General features: G+C 39.7%; 2 protein-coding genes across 3 annotated transcripts in view; one reads left to right on the top strand and one right to left on the bottom strand.

Annotated features, from left to right (window-relative positions):
• RTL4 (retrotransposon Gag like 4) overlaps positions 1-19,423 on the bottom strand; it is a 412,876-nt gene extending 393,453 nt beyond the window's left edge. The window contains exons 1-2 of one of the 2 annotated variants that reach the window (XM_021080439.1): positions 18,992-19,423; positions 15,196-15,269 (exon numbers count right to left, since the gene is read on the bottom strand). The gene's annotated coding sequence lies outside the window, so the exon portion shown is untranslated. The remainder of the gene's footprint in view (positions 1-15,195; positions 15,270-18,991) is intronic. The other variant, XM_021080440.1, reaches the window with a different exon arrangement.
• The window catches only part of TRPC5 (transient receptor potential cation channel subfamily C member 5), a 272,031-nt gene that overhangs the window by 48,491 nt on the left and 196,770 nt on the right, over positions 1-26,770 (top strand). The gene's annotated exons all lie outside the window — the stretch shown is intronic.

Genomic DNA, 26,770 nt, shown 5'->3' with positions numbered 1-26,770 from the left:
CCTTCAGAGTCCTGGGCATTAGGTATAAGGTGCTCACGAGATCGGAAAATGAGGTTGCAGGGATGAGGTACAAATAAGCAAATGATATGCTTTAATTATGGACCTCAGATATGGCTTTAATATATTCCTCTGAAAGGTACAATAATAGCGGTATCATTTTAGAACAGTAGCATGCAACAGGAAGCACACTGTCAACTACCTCCTGGCTTTGTGGTAACTTGAATGTTACTGCAAAAAGTGACCCTTCACCTTTCAACCTCAGCAACATTACTTGCCTATAACATAGCTAAGGATTAGAAACAAAGCAAAGAGAATATCTGAGCAACATATCCATGTATTTAATGCATGTGCTTTCCTCAAGGTGAGCCTAGATAGGACCTGATTCAGAATCTATACACTTGTATTTTACACTTAATTCTATTGGAATTTGGATATCTCCAATCCTATCAAAGATTAGGAACATTGTGTCAAATGCTCGATAGTGGATGTTCAAACAAAGAGCATCCTTAGAGCAAGAGGAGAGAGAGAAAAACACTAGGAAAAAGCTGACAAAATAACTCTATAGTCTGGGAACAGTTAGTGTTGGAGCAGATATTCTTATAGACTGTAATAGGCCCTGAGGGCATCACTGGATACAGCACAGTGGAAGATGAAAATCATAGCATGGACCCTGAGTCATCGAGAAAAGATGAAATTATGTTCAATATATTCTACTTAAGGAGGCAAGGAAGTGTGCGTGCGATACATGATAGAAAATGTCTTATCCAAACTGATTAAATTAAAAATGATTGAAATGCAAAGAGGTAAATTTGAACTCTAGAAAATTATGATTATCCAGAAAGATTCCTTTTTTTAAAAGTGCCTCATGTGTTGTTGTGGTTTCACTCTACATCATTCTGACCTCATATTTTACAGCCTTGGTCACCTCTTGATGGCAGAAAATTATTTTGCATCTTATACTTTTTTTGCAGTGGAAAAATACATGTTTCCAGTTATGCCAAGTTTTTCAATTCTTGGAAGAAAGGGGGATCTTTATTTTTAATTGAATATTTTGTATCCTTCTAAGGGGTCATAAAGTGTCCTCATTCTTATATTAGCAGTGAATTTCCAGTAAAAAATCTGGTGCAAATACAGAGCCCTCCCCCCAAAGTAAAAGAAAATTACCCACAATGTACCTTTTCAGTAGACTGTTCATCCAATTAGATTATGAAGCAATTAGTGTGATTTCTCATCTGTATACCCAGTACTTTGTCTCCATTTTACCCGCAGCAACTGAAGCTTTGACAATTTATCTGATAGGTCCACAACCTACATTTTCTGAAAATGCCAAAGAAACAGAAGCTACTTATGTTTACAAGGTGTAGTTCAGATTTTGGAAAAGGGTAAGAATAATGACCCTGGAGCAGAGGAAGGGAGAATTGAGATGAAGAGTAAATTGTATGGTTTGGTTCTAAGAGCTACTTTAAAGACTCAAAAAGTACCTCTAAGGGAGGGCAATGCTGCACGAAAGATTTGCCGGGGGGGGGGGGGGTTGAAGATAAGGTCAAGATGGCAAAAGAAAATTGGCATGAGTTTCCCAATAAGTAAAATGGTCAGTTTCCAGAGGAAGTAGCCAGTGCAAGCCAGGTACAGCAAATCTGATTAACTTTATTGCTTATCCTTTTGTGGTAGAGGTGCGGAGGGGAATTAGAGAAGCAACGGGAGTAGCCATTGAGTGGATCTGGGCCTTTAATGTTAAGGAGTCCAGACTAGGAAAGGCAGGTGAACTCAAACAGTGATAAGTATGGACTGAGAGAAGAGCACTGATAAGGTAAACCTAGATATCAGAGGTATTACCTAGCATGATGAGAATCTTTTCATGGTGGGAATTTTTTCATCAACATTCAAATGCCCATGGGTATCCACTAGGCCTAAGTCTGAGCAAAGACTCCTATGTGGGGAAGACCTATGGAGACCAGGGTTCTTTTAAGGGTCTCTGGAGAAAAGTGTCTATGTTGGGCAGAAGTCACAGCCTTCTAAGCCAAGCTTCCAGAACAAACCCCGATTCCAGTGGCCCAGTTAGAACTTGGTTGGTAAGAGTGACATCAGCAAAATGTCAGGGTAAGCAGATCCAAACTCCTATCTCAGAAACATTGAAAGTATTCTAAGCTGTCTAGGGGCCCTCTGAAGTGACTGGTGCAAGGCACTTGTCCCTGTTTCACCTAACTTGGAAATTATGCAGGGTAGTAAAATGGCGAATTTTGCTCAAAAACATTGTAAAGCAAATGAAAAACCTGTATCCACTTGAAGCAAAGGATTGTGGTTGTACCAATAAATTGCCTAAAGCTTGAAAGGATATTTGGGGAGAGAGAGTTGTTGTTGTTGTTTTTTTAAACTACAATATTCAAAAGCACCCATATATACTGGGGAATTTAGAAAGTAATACACTTTTCCAGGGCAGGACACATGTTCAGAAAATACCTAAGAAGACCCCAAGCTTTTACCCTAAGCTTTTACCTCTAGCTGATCTCTGAGCTCAGTGTAAGTAGGAAGTGAAGGCTAAGCAGATTTATAAATACTCTAGCTAAATTTTGAAGGAGTTTTCCCCAATATCGAACCAATCTGAAAAGACTGGGAAAGGTGGATTTTGGCTTTCTAAAATATTGGAGTGTGCATGTGTGTTCTGGAGTTTAAGGAAATCCCTGTCAAAATATTGATCGAACACTAGCTAAAGAAACAGAGACTTCACTGAACACACATGGCAAGGAATACAGTCTTTGCAAAGGTAGATTGGAAAAGTCATTAAACAAATGGACAACTGTAGCCTTCCACAATCAAAAATATCGAATCTTGGAGAAGGGGAATAATTTGATTTCCAGAGATACATAATATTGAAATATTCTATATCTGATTTTTAACAAAAAGTCACAAGGCATACAAAGATAAACAGGGAAGTATGGCCCATTCACAGGAGAAATGAAATAGACAGTAACCACCTCTGAGGGAGTTCATTTTTAAGAGATAAATTCATAGTTGTAAACTCCTACATTAAAAAAAGACAACAATCTCAAATCCGTAACATGACTTTATGCCTTAAAGAACAAAAAAAAAAAAAAAAATTAAAGCAAAATAAATGCATATCTGACAGAGAAAAGGAAATAATGATTAGAGATAAATAGAAAAATAAGAACCCAAAAGTTGGTTCTTTGAAAGAGATCAACAATATTGACAAATCTTTTGGTACCTTCTCAGAAAAAAATGAGAGAAAATACAAAGAACTAAAATCAGAAATGAAAATGGGGACATTACTTACAATCTTACAGAAATAACAAAGATTATTAGAGAATGCCGTGAACAACTATGCACAGCAAATTAGATGACACATGTGAAATAGACGACTTAATAAAAACCTTACAAATTACCAAAACTGACTGGAGAAGGAACAGAAATTCTGAACAACAAATACATTGAATTTTTAATAAAACAAAATAAGAGAAAACATCTCAGCCAAGTAGAATTCAAGACCTGATGGTTTCACTGGTGAATTCTACCAAACATTTAGAGAGTTATTAACACTAATTCAAGCTTCCTTGAAAAAAGAAAAAAAAAGGAAAAGTCTCCCTAACTCATTGTATGAAGCTAGCATTACTCTGATAAAGACATCACAAGAAAACTAGAGAACAATATATCTTATGAATATACATGCAAAAATCCTCAACAAAATACTAGCAAATTGAATACAACACCATATGAAAAGGATTATATATCATGACCAGATGGGATTTATCCCAGAAATGCAAGAATGGTTCAATTAAAATAAAAACTATCGATGCAAAACATGACATTAAAAGAAGGAAGAAAAACATCATCTCAATTTATGCAGAAAAAGCTAATAAGAAATTCAGCAAGATTTCAGGATGCATAATCAATATACAAAAATTGGTTGTGTTTCTATATACCAGCAATGAAAATCCAAAAAGGAAATTATTAAAATAATTCCATTTACCATAGTGGTCAAAAGAGTAAAATATCCAGGAATAAATTTACCTAGGGAGGCAAAAGATGTACTGAAATCTTTTTTTTAAAAATGCTGAAAGCTAAGTCAGAGAAAGACAAACATCATATGATTTCACTTATAAGTGGAATCTAATAAAAATGATACAAAAGAATGTACTTATAAAACAGAAACAGAAACAAACTCAGAGAGATTGAAATAAAACTTTTGGTTACCATAGGGGAAACCATGGGGGAAGATGAGTATAATACAAATATACACTACTGCACATAAAATAGAGAATTAGGAATTCCCCTTGTAGTTCAGTGGAAATGAATCCAACTAGTATCCATGAGGATGTGGGTTCCATCCTTGGCCTTGCTCAGTGGGTTAAGGATCCACCATTGCCATGAGCTGTGGTATAGGTCTCAGATGCATCTTGGATCTTGCATTGCTGTGGCTGTGGCATAGGCTGACAGTTGCAGCTCTGATTCAATGCCTAGCCTGGGAATTTCAATATACTGCAGGTGTGGCCCTAAAAAAAAAAAAAATTAACAAAGACCTACTGTATAGCACAGGGAAATCTACTCAATAGTCTATAATAACCTGTATGGGAAAAGGGAATGAAGTATTTTGCCATACAACAACATTGTTAAGTCAACCATACTCCAATAATACAACAATGTAAGTTAAGTATAATGCAATAAATTAAAAAAAAATAATAATAAAATGCTGAAAGAAATGAAAGGACCTGGATTTAAGAAGAAAATTACTTTTTTGTATAACATAGTAATAAAGAGTAAGGATTCTGGAGCCAGACTACTTGGGTTCAGATCCATCTGACATCATTGACATAATTGTTATTGGGGTCCAGTAACCTCCTTAAGTGTGAAATAAGTTGAGATAAAAGAAATAGAACCTTCTTTATGGTATTGTGAGGACTGAATGAGTAAATGCATTTAAAGCATATAGAATATTGGCTTGAGAACAATGGGTTTGAAGAGGAATGTGATATGTTTTCTATCTTTGCAAGCTACCTGTAACTCATCAATAAAGTATAAAACAGTGCAAGTTAAATGCTCTAATGGACAAAGGAGAGTGTAGATAGATGGGAATAAGTAGCGTGAGCATCGAGGGTTCTTTTCAATAAATGAAGAAATAGAGACTTAAAAATAATTAAAAGAAACCCCAATAAATGGAAAGACATTCTATACATTCTGTGTTCATGGATTACAAGATATAATATTAAGATGTCTATACTGCCTTAAAGGTATATGCAAATTCAATGCAGTATCTATCAAAATTCCAACAGCCTTTTTTAAAAACAGAAATGGAAAAGCCATTTCTCAAATTCATAGGTATTTCTCAAATTCATAGGTGAGGGGTCCCGAATAGCAAAAACCATCTTGAAAAGGAAAAACAAAAGCTAGAGGACTCACACATCCTGAATTCAATACTTAACTACAAAGCTACAGTAATTAATACAGTATGTTAGTGGCATAATAACTAACATATAAATCAATGGAATAGGATTAGAATCCATAGGAGACCATATAGACTTCAAAATCAAGATGGAAGAATAGTAGAATTGTGGGCTCACCTCCTGTCATGAACACATGAAAATTACAACTACATATAGAATAGTTGTATAGTAGTAGTAGTTGAAATAGACCCGTGTGCTAGTAGGATGGCTTTTCTAAAACCAAGGCTGTAAAGAAAGATCAACATGGAGCCTGGTAGGAAGGGAAGAGAAGCAAACTGGTCAGAGTCCACACCCCTACTGGGGGACCCAGAAGAGGAAGGGATTATCACAGACTCAAGGATCCTCCCTGGGGAGTGAGAGGTTCAAATTAGGCACTCTAGTCCTGAGGTCCAACACTGGCAAGACAAGACCCTTTATCTGGTTTGAAAACCACTGGAGCTTACTGGAGGGTTTTAAGAAACTGAAACCTACACTCTTGAGTACATGCACAACTTGCTTACTGCCAGTCACAGCACAAAACCAGCAAATTAAAAATGCCTGAGGTTCTGGTCAGCTTGCCAGGACTGCTCAGCACACCAACAGTCTGCACCAGATGCATGCTCTTGCCCCTCTTGCTCTGGCACTTCTCCCCACGAGGGAGGAGGCTGTTGTTTCCAATGGGAGTGTGCACACTTGGAGGAAAGAGACCTGGCTAGGATCCTAGCCCTGCCTCTGACCAGGGTGAAGGAAGCCATTGCCAGCATGTGCATCAGTGCATACTTGGACAGAGTGAAACTAGCTCCAGGGCGAAGACCACCACTTCCAGAGCACAAGACCCTGCACATACTCAGAAGGAATCAAAACTAGCTCAATAGCAGGGCACCAACCCCTCTAATCTATCATCTAAAGGAATTAGGAGAAGAAAAAATAGGAAAAGAAAAAAAAGTTCAAAGTTAGCAAGAAGAAAATAAATATAAGTAGAGACCAAAAAATATTAAAGATCAATGAAACCAAGAGCTGGGTTTTTGAAAAGATAAACAAAATTGATGAGTCTTTAACCATGCTCATTAAGAGGAACAAGAGAGGGGAGTTCCCGTCGTGGCTCAGTGGTTAATGAATCTGACTGGGAACCATGAAGTGGCAGGTTCAATTCCTGGCCTCGCTCAGTGGTTTAAGGATCCGGCATTGCTGTGAGCTGTGGTGTAGTTCTCAGACACAGCTCAGATCCTGCATTGCTGTGGCTCTAGCATAGGCCAGCAGCTACAGCCCCAATTAGACCCCTAGCCTGGGAACCTCCATATGCTGCAGAAGCTGCCCTAGAAAAGGCAAAAATACAAAAAACAACAACAAGAGAGGACCCTGATAATAGAGATGAAAGAAGAGGAGTAAACCGGCCACTTCAGAGATGCAAAAAATCATATGACACTACTAGGAATAGTTATATGCCAAGAAACTGAACAATCTAGAAAAAAATGGATAAATTCCTAGAAACATATAACCTTCCATGACTGAATCACGGAGAAATCTGAACAGATCAATCACTAGTAGTGAAATTTAACCAGTAATCAAAAAACTCCCATTGGAGAAAATTCTAGGATTGACTGTCTTCACAGGGGAATTCTACCAAAAATACAAAGAAGGGTTAATACCTATCCTCCTCAAACTGTTCAAAAAATTGAAGAGGAGGGAACACTCCCAAATTCATTCTGTAATGCCACCATTATCCCGATACCAAAACCAGACAAAAACACTACAAAATAAATAAATAAATAACAAGCCAATATCTTTGGTGATTATAGCTGTAAAAATCCTGAACAAAATATTAGTAAACCATATTCAACAATATATAAAAAGGATCATACACCATGATTAAGTGGGACTTATTCCAGGGATGCAAGGATGGTTCAATATCCACAAATCAGTGTGATGACACCATGTAAACAAACAAATAAAAGTCACATGATTATATCAATAGATGCAGGAAAAGTACTTGAGAAAAATCACCACCTATTCATAATAAAAACTTTCAACGAAGGGAGTGTAGAGAAAACATATCAACATAAGAAAGACCATTTATGACAAAGCACAGTTAACATCATAGTGATGAAAAATTGAACATTTTCCTCTAAAATCAGGAACAAGACAAGGATGTACACTCTCGCCATTTCTATCTCACATGGTATTAGAATTCCTAGTTGTAGCAATCAGACAAGAAAAAAAAGGCATCCAAGTTGGAAGGAAGAAACAAAACCGTCACTATTTGCAGATGACATGATACTATATAAACTACATAAAATCTCCACCAAAAACCAGTAGAATAAATGGATTCAGTAAAATTGCAGGATACAAGGTTACCCAGAAATCTGTTGCTTTTCTATACACTAATAATAAACTATCATCAAGAGAAAGCAAGAAAACAATCCCATTTGTACTTCCATCAAAATATATATATATATAATACATAGGAATAAACTCAACCAAGGAGGCGAAAGACCAATTCCCCCAAGACATTGTTGATGGGAGTTCCCATCATGGTTCAGTGGAAACGAATCTGACTAGGAACCACGAGGTTGCAGTTTCAATCCCTGGCCTCGCTCTCAGTGGGTTACGAATCCGGCATTGCCGTGAGCTGTGGTGTAGATTGCAGATGCAGCTTGGATCTGGCATTGCTGCGGCTCTGGCATAGGCTGGTAGCTGTAGCTCCAATTAGACCCCTAGCCTGGGAACCTCCAAATGCTGCGGGTGCAGCCCTAAAAAGACAAAAGACAAAAGAAAAAAAAAAAGACGTTGTTGAAGGAAATGGAAGATGATACATATAAATGGAAGGATATTCATGGGTTGAAAGAATTAATACTGTTAAAAATATCTATACTACCCAAAGCAATCTACAAATGTAATGCCACCTCTATTGAAACACCCATTACATTTTTTCCAGAACTAAAAGAAACAATCCTAAAATTTACATAGCCAAAGAAGAATGAGAATAGTCAAAGCAATTTTGAGAAAAAACTGAACAAACTGGAGATATCATGCTCCCTGACTTCAGGCAATAATACAAGGCTACAGTAGTCAAAACTGTGGTACTGGCACAAAAACAGACACACAGATCAAGAAACAAAAGAGACCCCAGAAGTAAATCCCCTAACATATGATCAATTAACCTATGACAAAGGATGCAAAAATATACAATGAGGAAAAGACAGTCTCTTCAATATATGGTGTTGAGAAAACTGGAAAGCCACATGTAAAAGAATGCAATGAGAACATTTTCTCACACTATACACAGAAATAAACTCATAATGAATTAAAGACCTAAATATAAGACTGGAAAGTATAAAATTCCTTGAAGAAAACATAGGCAGTACATTTTTAACGTAAGTCTTATCAATATTTTTGCATCTATTTCCTAAGGCAAGGGAAACAAAAGCAAAAATAAACAAATGGAACCTAATTCGACTTTAAAACTTTGCACAGTGAAGGAAACCATCAACAAGAGAAAAGATAAACTTTCTGTATAGCACAGGGAACTATATTTGATATCCTGTGAGAAACCATAATGGAAAAGAACATGAAAAAGAAGGTATATATGTATAACAATCATTTTGCTATACAACAAATTAACACATTGTAAATCAACTATATTTCAATAAAATTTAAAAGAATTTAAAGTAGATAAATAAAAAACAACCTGAATGAACAAGAGAAGGTATTTCCAAATGATATAGCTGATGAGTTAATGTGCAAAATATATAAAGAACTTCTGCAGCACAATATCAAATAAATCTGGATTAAAAAAATGAACAAAAGATATGAATAGACATTTTTCCAAAGAAGACATACAGCTAGCCAAAAGGCACATGAAAAGATGCACAACATCACTAATCATCAGTGAAAGGCACATCAAAAGCAGAATGAGATATCACCTTACACCTTTCAGAATGGCTATTATCACAAAAGACAATAAATATAATAAATATTGGCAAGGATGTGGAGAAAAGGGAACCTTAGGTCACTGTTAATATGACTGTAAATCGGTACAGCCAACATTATGCTAAGTGAAAGAAGACAGACAAAAATAAGGTCACATATTGTATGATATGCAGAAGACATAAATCCATTGAGATAGAATGCAAATTGGTATTTGTCAAGGGCTGGGATGGAGTTGGGGGAGTGTGAAAGAAGAGAAATTGCTTCATGGATTAGGGGTTTTACTCAGTAGTGAAGGAAGTATTTTAGAACTATATAGAGGTATTAGTTGCCCAATATTGTGAACGTTAAATGCCCTGGAACTGCTCGCTTTAAAATGGTTAATTTTATGTTAAGTGAATTTTATCACAAAAATTGTTTTTAAAAACTTTCTTAGTACTTAGTACATGTTTTAAATGTTAATCTTCATAAGTGGTTTACCCCTATTAACATAATGAAGAATATACAAGATTCAGCAAGCTGAAAACAAAATTAGCCCATTAGCAGGTGCAAGAATTGGAAACAGAATTTTGGAGGAAATGCTCAAAGTTAAGATGACAATTAAAAAAAAAACCCACCCAACAGTTGCTTGTCCTTGATTTTACTAGAGGCAGGAGGGGGATATTCATCCAAGGCAAGGACAAGAAGAAACAGGAAATAATCCTTCAAGTCCATGTCTCAGGGAGCTGTACTTTCTTCACTTTTTCTTTCTGGAAAAGATGGTAGATTGTGTTCCTTCTACTGTAGGGAAAACTTTGGAGAAGGGGAGCCAGGATTGAGAGATACTTGAACAAGACTGAGATTTCTCAGCTTGTCTAGACACTTGTAGACAGAAAGAACTGTGTTTTAAAGGAACATTGAGTATTATAGTAGAATACACCTCGGATTTTAGAGTAAAATAGACCTGAGTTCAAATCTCAGTTCTGCCCCTTAATGGCCATGTTCCCTCTTTATTTGTTTAGCCATTTCAAACCTCAGTTTCTCCTTCTCTTAAATGTGAATATATAACTCTGAAAGACTGTTGTGAAGATTAAGTGAGACAGATGCAAAATACCAAGCACATGCCTGGCACATGGTAAATACCTAATGCTAGTTATTTTTCCTCAGTCAAATTACAGATTCCTTTTCCCTCCCACTTCACTTCCCCTCAAAAAAAAAAAAGTAATTAGATTTGGCTAGTGAAGAAGGATAATAAACCAAAACTTCAATTACAAAAGACATCAAAACAATTTTATTAGGTGATGAAGGTGAGAATTCAAAGCAGTGCCTTTTCACCTAGTAAAACATCCTACATGAGGAGGGATAAAAGTAGATTCCTCAAGGAGAGATCAGCAGAATGACAGAAAGAGGATGCTGGACAGTTTCATCCCATGAGCAAAGGGAAGCTCAGCTAATGGGTGAATGACAATGAAATCATTTGAACAAAAAGAGTAATAGTTTTCTCATCCTCCGTAGGAGGCTCCAGGACTCAGAATACTATGACTAGCAAGAATGTGGGTATAGATCCATACAGGTGTTGGTTTAACTCTTAGATTTCCCACTCATTAGCTCTGGACCTCGGGCAAGTCACTTTCCCTCTCTGAGGCTTGGAGTTTTTATTTATAATGAATAATACTTACCCTGTAGGGCTGTTATATGTATTACACAAGATAATGCAGGTAAAGTGCTTAACATAATGCTGAGCACATAGTCAACAACCCATAAATGTTCATCCCCTCTTTCAAAAAAAAAAAAAAAAATTGGATGTGCCTGCAACAGTGGAAGTTCCTGGGCCAGGCCCTGAACCCATGCCAAAGTGGTGGCTCAAGCCACAGAAGTCACAACACCAGGTCTTTAATCACTAGGCAAACAGAGAATTCTCCCTGTTTCCTCTTATTACATAACTTCTAACTGATTTTACAAGAGGCTTTCTTTTAAAGAGGAGGCTGTCGTGAGAATGAATCATTATTTCTATCTTTTTTTTTTCATTCAAATTATCATTTAAGGGTTCCCTACATTAGGTTATGTAAGTAACTATCAATCTGGCTCAATTTAAAAACTAAGAAGCAAGAAGCTTTTGTCAGTGGAAAATACAACAAATTAAAATGTTAAAAGCACTTAGTTCATCCCTAGCTTTTCCATTAACTAGCACACCATCTTTCTGGGCCTGTTTCCATGTAGTGAATGAGGAGTGTGAACTCAAGTATTACTTCCAGTTTCAAATGTACATGAACCTAATCACTAAAGTTTAAGGACAAGTCATGACCTTTGCTAGTAAGAAGAATCATGGACATGTGGCTATTTGAGAGACTTCAGGAGGTCAACTGATGTATTTAATGTTAGAGTGACATAAGCCCAGCACCTAGGATGGAGATCACATAAGCTTCCTTGTTGGCCTTTTGTAAGGTTTATTCTCTCTGAAAGTAAGCCTTTGTAATTTACATGAACAGAATAGACAGAGTATGCAAATAACATGGGTATATAATAGTCACTATGTTAATGTAATAAATCAACCTATATTCAGAAGTATGATGATGAATTCTTTGGTATGGAATATTTTTAAGTAATCATAGAAGGGGACCTAAAAAAGAGAATTTTGTTATGTGGTCTGAAATATCAACATAGTCTACTTTCAGGGCTGAGGGCACTTTCTCCTATTTTCAAAGCTACTTGGTGAAACTTTGACCCCTGTGCTTTGAAAGATGAAACATAACAGGACTTACAAAACTTCACAGACATTAGGCATGTGTGCACATGTGCACAAACACACACACACCTCTTCTCCTAAAGCAGAAAATGTCCATAGAGCTCTCAAACTATTAACAGTTAGATGCGATTCCAAGGAGACTTGAATCATCTTTACCTAGTAAACCAAGCAAATCTGCTATTACTACCATGGGTAGACATTCTGGGAGGCCAAAACTTAGGCAAGTTTACTTAATGGGAAAATTCGAAGTCTCAAGGTAAAGGACAGAATGTGGTAACGTGTTGCCTCCCTCTCCCAGGTCCAGGAAATAGGCAAAAACTTCCTCAGACTATTGAACAGAAAATGAAATGCCTCCAGGGGAGCTCATCCTCCTCCTTGGCCCACATACCTTGTCTCCACAGGCAATAAGAAATTTAGAAATCCAATGTCATTTATGACCACTTCCCTTAAGACACTTACAATCCAGGCAAGGTGCCACACATAGACATAGAATCATAGACTATAGAGGATGGCAAGTGTCTTTAGAGATCATCCAGCCCAGTTGTTTTCATACTCTTTCATAGCGCTTTCAGAGTTCCACATAAGGACCTCAAACTGACATTAAGAAGGGGCCTAGGGAGATTTTTGGCACTCAGAAGGCTCTTGATCCGCAGCTTTTTTTTTTTTTCTTAAGAAACTCCCTTTTTTGTCTCAATTTTATGTATTGGGGTTCTACAGATTTTGTTGGTGGTAGAAGGGGTTCCATAACTAAAGAAGGACTGAAAACCACAGCTCAGATTCAAATTTTTCACTTCAAAAATGAAGAAATGAAGGTCCAGATACATCTAGTAAGCCATATAAAGTTTTGCTGCAAATATTTAGCCCAGTCGTGAGTGTTGAAGAGAGGAAAATATTATTGCCTTGTGATATTTCTGCTGCTGCCAAATGCCAAATAAGTGCTGGAGGCAAATGATATGGGTGTTCTTTGATGGATAGGGGCTGCTTCCTGGGGGATGTTGGACTTAAACTGGATTATGGCTGGTGAAGAGGGTTCCAAGAGTTGGAAAGAGTAGTGTGTCCTGTCAGAAGTACAGACTGAGTCAGGGTACAGGGGCATTGATGCAATCAAGAATGCTTTTCCAGCCATTCCTTGTGGACTTATCACTCCTGCTCACAAACTTTTCGATTCTCATTATGATCACATCTTTTCTTACTGACCCTTTCATAATGATATCAATACTGGAGGATTCTAGGACTCAGCTTTGTTATGAGCCCTAATAAACTTCAATTTCAAAAACTGGCATGATAAAGTAATTCTTGCTTTTATTTACAATAGCAAGTTTGGAATTAAAATGTCAGTTCTTATCCCATATGTTGAAATACTGTAATGTATAGGCCTTTGTGATTATGTGTGGCTTGACTTTTTTCATAATATCTGGATACCCATTTCCTGTACATAATTCTGTTGAATTGTCATGACCACCAAAACCATCCTTCCTGGAAGACATTGTATCTCTATTGCTATTTAAAAGACACAAAAGAAAGCAAGACATTCATGTTTCCTTTGGTATAATTAGCATCAGAGAAGGTTATAATAAATTGCTCTTGGTTAAAAGTAAAAAAAAAAAATGGTGGGAGTTGATATTACTGCTCATTAACAATGATGGAGTTGACTTTTTATAGCATAACCATGGCATACGATGTGAGCATTCATTCCAACAACCTATGATATAGGTATAAGGTGAGTATTCATTATAATAGTTTCTCTCACTATAAAATGGGAGTAATGCAGGGCAGATGACTTATTGAAAGTCATGCCACAAATCATTGAGTCAGGATTAGAACTCTGGTCTCTTAATTCTTAACAATGCTTCCTTTCTCCAAAGTCACTGCAATTTGAAGTATTTTATCAAGTATAATAACATTACTTGAAACTTTCCTCCATCTTTTCTTTTGCCCTTCTTGGATCAGCCAATTTGAAAGGGCAAATATATTAAGAGTTCTCCAGAAAAACAAAAACAGTAAGATAACAGCATGTCTGTGGGCACACACACATGAATAGGGAAGAAAGACTGAGATTGATTATAAGGAATTGGCTCACAAAATTATGGAGGCTGACAAATCTCAAGATCTACAGGGTGAGTCAGCAAGCTGGAAATCTAGGAGAGCCAATGGTGTAATTCCGGTCCAAATCCAAAGGCCTAAGAACCAGAAGAGCCAATGATAGAAATTCTAGTCCAAAACCTGGACAATCTTGCGACACAAGAAAAGCCAATGTTTTAGCTTAAGTCTACAGGTAGGTCAAGACTTATATTCAGCTCAAGTAGTTGAGCAGGAAGGGTTTTCTCTTATTCAGGGGAGGATCAGCCTTTTTATTCTATTCAAGCTTTCAACAGATTGGATGAGGGGGTCACTCATGTTAGGGAGGGCAATCTGCTTTACTCAGTCTACCAATTCAAATGTTAGTCTCATTCAAAAATACCCTCATAGACATATTCAGAATAATATTGAATTATTATTCAATTATCTGCGGTACCCATGGCCCAGGAAAGTTGACACAAAATTAACCAGGAGTTCCCATCATGACTCAGTGGAAACGAATCTGACTAGCATCCATGAAGACACAGGTTTGATCCCTGGCCTCACTCAGTGGGTTAGGATCCAGCATTGCCACGAGCTGTGGTGTAGGTCTCAGACGTCGCTTAGATTTGGTGTTTCTGTGGCTATGGTGTAGGCCGGTGGCTACAGCTCTGATTCGACCCTTAGCTTGGGAACATCCATATGCCATGGGCATGGCCCTTAAAAGACAAAAAAAAAAAAAAAATTAACCACCACAAGTCAGGAGAAATAGGATTTGATGAATCATTAGTTCTCTCTCTTTCTGCTCAGAGATGGACCGGGATCTCCAAGAAATTTTATTGGAGATATATTTTATTGGAGAAAATTTATGTCCAAGGTTTATTTTGAAGATTTCTAGACTGAATGAAGCTCTCAAGATGAGAATTGCTATGGAAGAAATTTCTAGGGATTGAAGAAACTACATCCCTAAATAAGGGAAAGATGTAAAATTACTAGTTAGAACTGCCCTCTTTCCTTTTGCAAATTGTTTTTGATTTGTACTGGTCCTACCTTGCATTTTCCCCTCTGTTGGAGCTTAGGCAGGGTCTGGAGCATCAAAGGATATCAGGCAAATGAGTCATGACCTACAGAAAAACATGGAACTATAGCTGTAGATAAAGGGACACATCAAGAAAATAGTCCAGTTCCAGGGAATTCATGGAAACTGAAGCTCAGAATAAAATAACAGATAAGAGCCAGGCAAGTGATCAATAGAAGACTCTAGAAGCTACATGGCAAGGCAGGTCCAAGGAAAGAGTCAGAATAGCAGAGGCTGACACAAGGATCCAGAGAAAAGGAGAAAACCAGACAACCTGTCTCTGAAAGGAAGCCTCTGAGACTTTTTTTTTTTTCTTTTTGCTATTTCTTGGGCCGCTCCTCGCAGCATGTGGAGATTCCCAAGCTAGGGGTCAAATCGGAGCTGTAGCCACCAGCCTACACCAGAGCCACAGCAACTCGGGATCCGAGCCGCATCTGCAACCCACACCACAGCTCACGGCAATGCCGGATCGTCAACCCACTGAGCAAGGGCAGGGACCGAACCTGCAACCTCATGGTTCCTAGTCGGATTCGTTAACCACTGCGCCAAGACGGGAACTCCCTCTGAGACTTTTTGACAGGACCCTAGAACCTGCTCACCAGGCCAATCTGGCCATTCTAGTAGTACATGGCTGCATGGCACAAAATCAGGATCTTTGGCAGAGAAAGATTTGCCAAGGACTGTGAAAAACCCACCAGAGGCTGAAGTTTGGAAACAGATTTCAGTGGCAGGAAGGAAAATTGCAAAGACAATACCAAGAAGAATGGAGCCAGTAAAGAATTTTAAAGTCAAGTCCTCTTTGTAACCAATCTTTCTCAACCCCCAAGGATGGGTCTAATAGAGGGCTTCACTGTATTGGAATCAGAGTACACAAATGTTATACAATAAAAAGGTATAAAATGGTAGTCTTACTGTTGGTAAATTTCATAGTTCATGTTGCTCCAGTGACATATTACATACAGTAAATTCCATGGAAATTAACATTTTTTTTCTTTTCCTGAAAATTTGAACCAATTTTAGAAGGCCCTACCAATCTAATTTTCTTTTTGTAATTTGGGGAATAAGGTAAGCTCTTTCTCTCATCCCAGGGCCTTGGCTAGATTCCGCACTTGCCTCCATTACAATTACAATACAAAACAATATATAAGTATTGGTTATAATGTCCTATCTTGGATGATGAATGAGAGTCCTTATTCATTCAACACATGTATTGAGTTCCTACTATGTGCCAGGTATTTTTCTAGGCACTAGAAATACGGTAGTGGGAAAACTACACAAAAGTCCCCTCTCTCATAAAGCTTGTGTTCCTAATATGTTATTTGGAGGGCCTGGTAACTAGGACTTTTGATCTTTCCTCATACATACATGAAGAATCATCTTCTCACTGTAACCAGAAGCTCTTTCTTCCCTGCCTGTACTGTAATGGTTTAATGGAGTATCCGAGTCCTAGAAAAGCATTTCTATTTTCCATCAAATATGACAGAGGATTGGGATAAATGGAAATCTGAGTGTGGTTTAGAACATTTTGTTCTTACAGTATAAATACGATATCTTCCCTAATTCCTTGGATTTCTATCTACTCCAAAATGTATACCTAAGTTCTACTCATCAAGCTTCTGGGCCTCTTGAAGCTAGACCCCTTAGGTCCATCATTCAGAATCTACAAACATTTATTGAATACCCATTAAGTTCCAGGCATGCTCACATAATTATTTCACTTATTTCTCAAACAACCCTGTAGGAAATACAGAATAGGTATCCCAACCTTCCTGGATTTCTTTTTTCCCAGCAAGATGTGTCAATGACTTATGGAAAGTCAATAATTAATAAGTAGTTCTTTAAAATACAAAAATCATTCTTTTGACTCTATGGCCCTTGTCCCCTGTTATGCTTATGGGGGACTATTTTACTTTATTAATCATCTTATGTGCATGAAACAGTCACAAACACAGCATATACAGTAGCCTTAGTCCTTGGAGCAGGTATATTCAATCATATTGACTGTTCGATAGCTCTTATTCTCTTTATATTCTATATTGCATGGAGACACCAAGAGTGGACAGGAGGATAGTAGTAGTAGTGAAGGATTCATTTACTAGAATGTAACTGAGGGTCTGCACTTCTGTCCCTATTCAGTTTGGAATTAGGAAATCTGAGGTCTGGGCAGTTTCACAATACAGATTGATACGAAAACAAAAGAGCAGTCTCACATATCTGGATGATGGTGAAATTTGTGAATATTCTCCTTTACCATTGCTTGGTGGAAAAAAAAAAAAACCTTCAGTTCTGACTTGGCTATAAGGAGTTAATTAGATAGACGCACCTGTACCGATCATCTGGAGGCTTTTCATTGTTGTTTTCTGTTTCCTCCTTGTTTTTTGTTACCTGCCTATCCCATTTACTGTGTGGGCTGGTACACTGGACACCATTTAATATTTCAAATCCAAAGGGTTTCCTGGACCACCAAATCAGTTCTCAATTTTATACAGGGATGGGGCAAAGAGGAGAATCAAGGAAAGAGAGAAGTGACAGATAATTCCCCACAGACCGCTAGAATCAATAGTTTGTTTCTATCCCAACTCCTGCCAGTCCTTTCCTTAAATCTTCAAACAAAAAGAAAATAAACTGATTTTTCTGCCACTTCTTTGTATCCTCTTGTGACCTTGTGGAGGTGGTGGTAATAAGAAGGATAAAGACCCCAAAGGCAAGCAGCAAATGGAAGTCATCAAGCAAGTGGCCCGAAGCATCAGGCAACTAGATAAACATCCCCAGAAGAGTTGAGAATTGACTGCTATTAGAAGTGGGAAAAGTCAGCTGCAGTCAGGTTATTGATTGTCTTGAAGTAGAAAAATTATCCTTAGTGCCTGAACCCCTGGAAACATGAACAATGAGAAGAAAATATTTTCAATAAATAACCTAGGTTGATTTGACAGAGATCTGAATCAGGCTCCAGCCCAAATCCGAAGGTAAGAAATAAAAGAGGCAGCTATAACTTTAAATCCAGTCACTGAGAAAGGCACCAGAGACTCCATTTTTATTTTTTTCTGCCTCTACAAAAATAATACTTGCTCATCTCATCACATTGATAATGTACCGTCAGCACTGGAGAAACAAACTCTATGTGTGCATTTTTTAAAGTTTGGGTCTGAGAACATCACTCAGGTAATGGTCCTTTGAGATCCCGGGCTGTTACATTCCCTTCTGTGTTCCTCACCTCGACAGAGGACTTTGAGGCTCCAAGGTTACTTCCAACCAAAGCAATCAAGATTCTGGCCCTCAATGGCCCAGACCCTCTAAATCCCTCCTCTTAAAAATCTCTTCTCAATTAATGCCATCACTGTACTTTGAAATAGTTACTTCTTTGCCTAAGTTGCTCATCTCTTAAACAATTGATTTAAAGAAAAATCACAGAATTCAGCACAATTCATAATGTAACAACTGGTACATTCAGTGTTAGGTGTGAATGAGAGGAAGACTTCATTGTTATGTACAAAACCAACTTATTTTTTAAAACCCAAAGAATAAAAATGTTTTTAGGCTACAGAATACAAGTAGCCATGGGAAAAGTGAGAAAGTTAGTTTGAACGAGAGGTTTTAATCTTAACAGATTTCAAATGTTCCATCTGCCAGCCCTCCCGAGAGTCAACGGATTCTACAGAGGGAACATGAGGTAGCTGCAGGAACCACTCCCAGAAGGCATCCCCTCTCTGGGCCTCTGAATCCTCAACTCCAAAACAGAAGGGTGATTTTATATCTTTTTTAACTCACCTTCCAAGGCCAACATTTCCTTATTTCTGAGTCCCTTCCACAGGTCCTGTGGCCACTTCTTAAATAGCCCTCCAGCTCTAAAGATATTAGCTCCTTCTATATAGACTCAGAGGTTCTACTCATAATTTCATTATCACGGAAACAATGGAGGACCTTCGCTGAGGTTTTTGTGGCAGGCAGAATTCTAAGAGGGGGCTCCCAAGCTGCCCAGGCACTGGTTTATACACACCTTCTCCCAATTACTCAATAAAACGCTAATCTAGGTACCACTATGAAGTTAATTGCAGATGCAGTTAAGGACCCTAATCAGCTGACCTTAAGATAGGATGATTTTACCTGTGTGATGCTAACTTAACTGCATGAGCCCTTTAAAAGCATCCAGTATTTGGAGTGGATAAGTAACGAGATCCTGCTGTGTAGCACAGGGAACTATATCTAATCACTTGTGATAGAACCTAATGGAGGATAATGTGAGAAAAAGAATATATATACATGTATAACTGGGTGCTGTACAGCAGAAATTGACAGAACATTGTGAATCAACTATAATAAAATTTTTTTAAGTGAGAGCAAAAAATAAAAAAAGCAGGGAGTGTTCTCTGGCTGATGAGAAATCAGAGAGATATGCTCCAGCTGGTTTGGAAGAACATAAACATTCATCTTGTGAACTGCCTTTGTGGGCCACGTGGCGAGAACTGTGGGTAGCTTCTAGGAACTGGGAGCAGTCCCCAGCCAACAACAACTAGAAGAAAACCAAATCCTTCCAACAACCTGAATGAAATACGAAGAGGCCCTGGGCCCAGATGAGAAATGCAGCCCTGAGCGAAACGCCTTGATTTCAGTGCAGTCAGACCCTGAGCAGAGAATCCAGGCTTTTGACTCCACCCCCATACACACACAAAAAAAATGGGACTTGGTGGAGTTCCTGTTGTGGCTCAGTGGTTAAAAACCCAACCAGTAACTATGAGGATGTGGGTTCAATTACTGGCCTCGCTTAGTGGGTCAAGGATCTGGTATGGCTGTGGCATAGGCTAGCAGCTCTGATTCAACCCCTAACCCAAGAACTTCCATATGCCACAGGAGTGGCCCTAAAAAAAAAAAAAAGTGACATGATAAATTTATGTTGTTTTAAGCCATTAAGTTTATAGTAATTTTTAATACAGCAATACAACACAAATAAAGTCCTTTTAGCCACATAGTCTTGGCTTCTGTTGACCTCTCTACTTAGTTTTTTGCTTTAATTTTTCTTAGCTTGTGAATTATTTCCTCTTCTTCACATTACTTCTCTGAACAGACATGAGGATTTACAGATAATAAATCTGTAAGTGGAACAACATTACATCACTTAGTCACAGCTACAACTTCCTGTCATTAGTGAAATTAAAGACATGAAATCCAGTAATGTGAATTAAATACCCAGTCACCCAGAGGAATGGAAATATAAATCCAAGACGATTCCATGTACCCTCTAGCCAAGGCTCCAGGGTTCAATGCAAATCCAGATACAAGATCAATTCCTTCATTTTATTTAGAAACATTTAGGGAGAAATACTTTATGGCAGGCGGAGAGGATACCATGGGGGTACCAGCAAAACAGACACGCTATCTGCCCCCACAGACATGACATTTGTCATCTTAAATTTTCTAGTCTGCACCTTTAGAAAAGCAAATGAAAAAACAGATGAAATTAATGTTTTATTTCACCCCATGTATCCAAAATATGATTTCAAAATGTAATCAATGTATAGAATTATGAATGATTTGTATTTTACTCTTGAAACATATTTCAGACTAGCCACATTTCAGATGCTCAGTAAGCACAAGTGGCTCATGGCTGTTGTACTGGACAGCATGTCTGCTTGATACTGTGATGTACTCTGGTAATTTATAAGGCTGTGGAAACACGAAGGCAAGGAGTTGAACTTAGCTTGGGGAAGGGGGGAAAACAAAGAAGGCTTAATAGTGTTAACCAGGACTTCCCATTGTGGTTCAGCGGAAACGAATCTGATGAGCACCCAACAGGTTTGATCCCTGGCCTCGCTCAGAGGGTTAAGGATCCAATGTTGCTGTGAGCTGTGGTGAAGGCTGGCAGCTACAGCTCCAATTTGACCCCTAGCCTGGGAACTTCCATATGCTGTGGATGTAGCCCTAAAAATAAATAAATAAATAACAATGTTAACCAGGCGCGTGGTGGTTAAAAGGGTATTCCAGGATTAGGGAATAGCATGAGCAAAGAACCGGCAGTGAGAGAAGGATGAGTATACCCACAAGGCCAGAGAGAGGAAAGGGGACTGTTCCCAGAGAACTTCAGGTACTTCAGACTCACTGCTGGAGTATGGACGGGGAAGGAAGAAGAAAGGCCCCATGCCCTTTCCCTGCCCATGGAATTAGGCTCACTGCCTACTGACCCACTCTGGCCGCTCTGCCTCTTCCTACCTAGAGTCACTCATAAGCACATCCTGCCCCGCCCTTTCTCTGCTTGGAAACCTTGCTCTCTCAACCCCTTTCCCCCAAATCTCACACTTTAGAGTCTGTTAAATGGAATAATTTGGCCACAGTATTAATGACAATCCCCCAAGGAAAAGGCTATCCCGAGGGGCCAGAATAGGTATTTGACAGTTCCCCAGGCATTTAGGCTATGTTGCCAGCCACTGTGAGCTTCTCTGCTTGCCCCAGAAGTCTCTCTTTTCTTCCATGAAATAACGATAGCTACAGCTGACATGTATTAAGTCCTTATGCTGTGCCAAGCTGCGTGCTTTACATGAATTATTTCTGTATTCTCTTTTAACAACCCTCTATATGAAGCTCTTTTTGTTATCCTTTGCTTATGGGCAAGAACGGAGGCTTAAGTGTGGTGATTTGTTCAAGATAATATAGCTAATGGAGTGTTGAGTTGGGATTGAAATCCAAGGGTCTGAATTTGGATGGTCAGCAAGCTGTAGGACATCTTCACCTCCCTCTCCACACAGAGAGACACGCGTGCACCTGCACACACAGCCAGAGCTTAGCCCTGAGTCAAACATGGTTAGGACCAAGCTCTTAAGAAGATGAGCTGGTGGTTCTTCTGAGGGAAGGGACCTGAGAGGATAGAGAGCATCCTGTTGCTCATGGTACTGGGATGTGGGGCCAGGAAGAAAAAAGGTATCAGGACTGACCTAGCAACCCTGACTTCTGAGTACCCCTAACTAGGCCAGCATTTATGCCAGCTCATCCCTGTCCCAGGCTGTACAAGACGAAAATTAGTAAGAAAGACTAAATAGCTAATAAAGTTATTGTCAGGACACACACACACACACACACACACACACACACACACTTCAAGCTCCTGGAGGAGCTTCCCTGCCAGGTATAATGCAATTGGTGTCTCAGGTCTGCTGGACTAATTTATCACCTCTGCTCTTGTCTTTGATCCAGGAGAGAAGAGGGAATGGATGGTGAATGTGGGAGCGAGCGGGCATTGCCAGTCATTCTGAGCCAACAGAATGACTAACCAATTCCCTCCCAACTTCATCATCCCCCTCTGGCTACCCCTGCCCCCACCTCTGTGGCGAATAACTCAGCTTGCAAGCACCAGGCAGTGTTAGCTAAAACTGTGACGTACAAAAACGGCCCCAAACACTCTTCATTCTGGTCTGCTGCCCTGGATTAGGAATGGCTTATGGTTTGTTTTGCTCTGCTTTCCCAGTGCCTGTGATCTCTAATTTGCCCTTGCACTTCAGCAATGAACCTGTTTCTCTTTAAATGGTAGAAGACAGTCCTAACCATGGCAGGTGGAGATGAAGGCAAAGATACCCAAGCCCTACAGGGATGGAATCAAGATAAACAACCTAATGATTTAACTCTTTCCTCAGCTGCTGGCTGCCTCCAATTACCCAGAAGAACATTTGCTTAGTTGCCTTAATGTAATCCATTTGTCTTTCGCTTGTCTTTGCAAATGGACACTTGGTAACTTTGATACTGCTCTCCCCAGCACAGCTGTGTGAGTGCACACACCCTTACTGTGCTGGAAAATCATCATGGAGATTGAGGGTAAAAAAAAATAATCACACATCACAACTGTCTTAGAGGGGATTCTAGTTGAAGGGAGCGGGGTCCCTACCCAGAACAGCAGTGGTTTGCAAAGTGATGGCCCTGATCCGGCAGCATCTACACCAACTGGGAACTTAAAAATCCAGTTGCTTGGGCCCCACTCCAGTGCTACAGAATGAAACTGGGAGTGAGGACAGACCTCTGTGCAATTCAGGTGATTCTGATGCTTCCTCGTGTTTCAGAATCACTGCTTCACTGAATCGCTTCTGAAGTAAAGCCTATAGTTAAAAAGGCAAGAAGACAGAGTAAAGGAACAAGTGGCTTTGGTTTTAACAGAGGTTCTCAGCCTTGGATGCACATTAGAATCATCTGGAGAGCTCTAAAAACATCGATGCCTGAGCCCTTCCTGCAGCAGTTCGAGCTCAGATAGAATGACACAGAGCCCAGGCAATACAATGTTTTAAATGCTACCCAGGAGTTTCCATTGCGGTGCAGCAGAAACAAATCTGACTAGATTCCATGAGGATACAGGTTCGATCCCTGGCCTTGCTTAACGGGTCAGGGATCCCGCGTTGCTGTGAACTGTGGTGTCAACTGCAGACGCGGCTGTGGCGTAGGCCAGCCGCTGTAGCCCCAATTTGACCCCTAGCCTGGGAACTTCCATATGCCGCAGATGCAGCCCTAAAAAGCAAAAAGAAAAGAAAGGTTACCCAGGTGATTCTAATGTGTAAACAGGGATGAGAACCACCACTTTAAGAAGTATATGGTTGGATGTCATCTGGAGGGTTTCTCCCTTTTCAGTTATCTCCTGGGAAATGTCCTGGTTTGGAGCTGGGGAATGCCAGGACGGCTCATGTGTAGTGGGGAGGTATTACCAGTTTGTAGGCAAGGAAGCTAATGCCCACTGAGTGCTGCTGTGTGCCAGGCACTACGCTAGGCGCTAGAAACACATAGCCCTGAGAGGGTGAGTTTCCTGGAAGTAACCACTGGAGAGAATGAAGATAAAGAGATGATTAGTTCACAGGACCAAACAAAAGGTGCTTATCATAATCCTTCAAGGAATAAATGAACCGAAGAAGTGGGAGGAGTCAAGCGTAGATTTGGATTGGGTTAGCCACATCCCAGCTTAGATGCAGAGGCTAAATGAACTCATAGTCCTTCCAAATTTCTTCTAGCCTGAAATCTAGCAAATTTCTTCAGATATGATTTAGAAGCTGTTTCCACACATTCAGAATGATGGAGAAAACCGAGGGACCATGTCCAAAACCACTCTCACCTAAAACTTTGAGATGATTCAGGCAACCTTAGGGAGGAATGAAGTCAAGTATTATCATACCTCTCTCATAGACTAGAACAGTGATTCTCAGTCTGTGGTCCCTAAAACCTGTTAAAAATGTAATTCTCAGGCCTCTACCCCAGTCCTACTGAAGCAGAAACTCTGAAGGTGGAGCCCTACAGTTTGTTTTATCATGCTCTCCAGGTGTCTAATGAGTTCATTCAGCTGATCATGAAAGGAAGAGTTGATTTTCCCTTTTTTTTCACATCAGTAAGTATTCACCGAGGAGCCTGCCTATTCAGCCCTGGATCACACACACCCTTCTCAGAACTGCACTGGAAAATGCTGAGGTGCAGGGCTGCATAAGAGCTGGCAGTGTGGCTGGGAGGAAACGCTGGAGATTAGTCCCCTCAACTCTGACATGGGCTTGCAGCTGACACCACAGGTGCTCAATCAATATTTATCTGGGTCAGAGTCCCCATCATGGCGCAGTGGAGGCAGGTCCGACTAGGAACCATGAGGTTGCAGGTTCGATCCCTGGCCTTGCTCAGTGGGTTAAAGATCTGGCATTGCCATGAGCTGTGGTGTAGGTCAAAGACTTGGCTCGGATCTGGCGTTGCTGTGGCTGTGGCGTAGGCCAGGAGCTACATCTCTGATTTGACCCCTGGCATGGGAACCTCCATATGCCACAAGTGTGGCCCTAAAAAAACCAAAAAGACAAAAAAAAATATTTATCTGTACCTGGCAGCCCAAGGAGACTGGTGTTAAAGGAGGCAGGGTATTATTATGTAGGGAGCAGAACGCAGATATATTTGAGTTTGGGTCCCAGCTCTGCCTTGAAACTAGCCTCTTGACCTGGAGCAAAGAATTTCCCACTTCAGCCTCAGTTTTCCCAGCTCCGAAATGGAGGAGAGGGGTTCTGATGATAAGCTCTCCAAGGGCTCTGTTGACATCTCAATTATTTTGTTTAAAGATCTGCCCTTCGATACTGAGAGGGTTTAGTGACTGAGATAGTTGCTATAAAGATATGGCCATATAAACAAAATCTTCTACCAATGAACCTATCCACAAAGCAGAAACAGTCTCCCAGACATAGAGAACAGACTTATGGTTGCCGAGGGGGAGGAGGAGGGGGAGGAAGAGGGATGGACTGGGAGTTTGGGATTAGTAGGTGCAAACTATTACATTTAGAATGGATAAGCCATAAGGTCCTGCCATGCAACACAGGGAACTCTATCCAGTCTCTAGGGAGAGACCATGATGGAAGAAAGTATGAGAAAAAGAATGTATATATATGTATGACTGGGTCACTATGCTGGACAGCAGGAATTGGCACAACACTGGAAATCAACTATCCTTCAACTATCCTTTAATCAAAACAAAAATGAAACCTTCTGGAGCCTCTATATCCTGATCAATTTCCAGTACCCAGTAAATGACTACGTCTACTTAGTACTACTAATACTACCACTGCTACTAGAGAAGGTGGTTTACTCATTAATGTGTGGCAAGCAACCTCCCAATTAAACATTGTCCTGATTCATGGAGAGCTTTTCATGGTCTGAACAGTACACAGTGGTCTCTCTTTGTGGCAGGAAGCTGTTGGGAGTAGCTGGGAGACATTAGACACTAGTGATTGGGGTAAACTGCTGTGCTCATTCAGACTCCAGGGCTGGGTAAACCTCTCAATGGCCCATAAGCATTAGAAGGTGAAAAATATAACAAAGGGTCAGAAAAACAGATCATCGGTCAGGAAGGAAAATAGTGGAAAGAGCTAAGGCAGTGGGAAGAGGCAGGCCCTGGATGCAAATCCCTGCTTCAAGCTGTGTGAACTTAGGCCATTTAACATCTCTGAGCCATAGACTCATCCATGAAAAGGAGATAAGAACACTTACTTCATAAGGTCGTTCTCTGGATTAAATAGATTAAATACGACAGGTGTCCCATTTAGAACCCAGCACAATCTTAAGTGCTCAATCCACGAGACGGGATATTATTATCCTGAATTATCTTTGCATGGGAAAGTCAAGGGAATTGTGAGAACCTGGCTGCCTGCAACTTAACAACAACAACAACAAAAAAAAAAAAAAAAAAAAAAAAAGCGAAAGAGGGTTTGACAAGTACCCGCTATATACAGACCTCTGCATAAGGGACTGTGAGGCATAGCCAAGAAATGACAGGCAGAATCACACAAAATTGCAACATCACCAATAAACTCACCCAACTTCTCCGATTCAACCTAATATGTGAGCCCGTGCCTTATTTCATGAACCGTCTGATACTGTGGAGAAACAATTGATTTGCACAGGAAAACAATAGCGATTCCCCCAATGTTTAACCAACTGCTAAATTGGATACAGCAAAATGTGCGGGGCAGGGAAGCAGAGTCGGTGGCCCTGGACGGAGCCAATGAGCACTCTTTCTTTGGCTGAGTGACCTCCTGAGATCCCCACAACTTACTGAATTGTTTTTTC

The sequence above is a fragment of the Sus scrofa genome, chromosome X, assembly GCF_000003025.6.
Source record: "Sus scrofa isolate TJ Tabasco breed Duroc chromosome X, Sscrofa11.1, whole genome shotgun sequence".
NCBI lineage: Eukaryota > Metazoa > Chordata > Mammalia > Artiodactyla > Suidae > Sus > Sus scrofa.
Note: the sequence above shows the minus strand (reverse complement) of the source record. Positions and strands in the feature narration are given on the sequence as shown.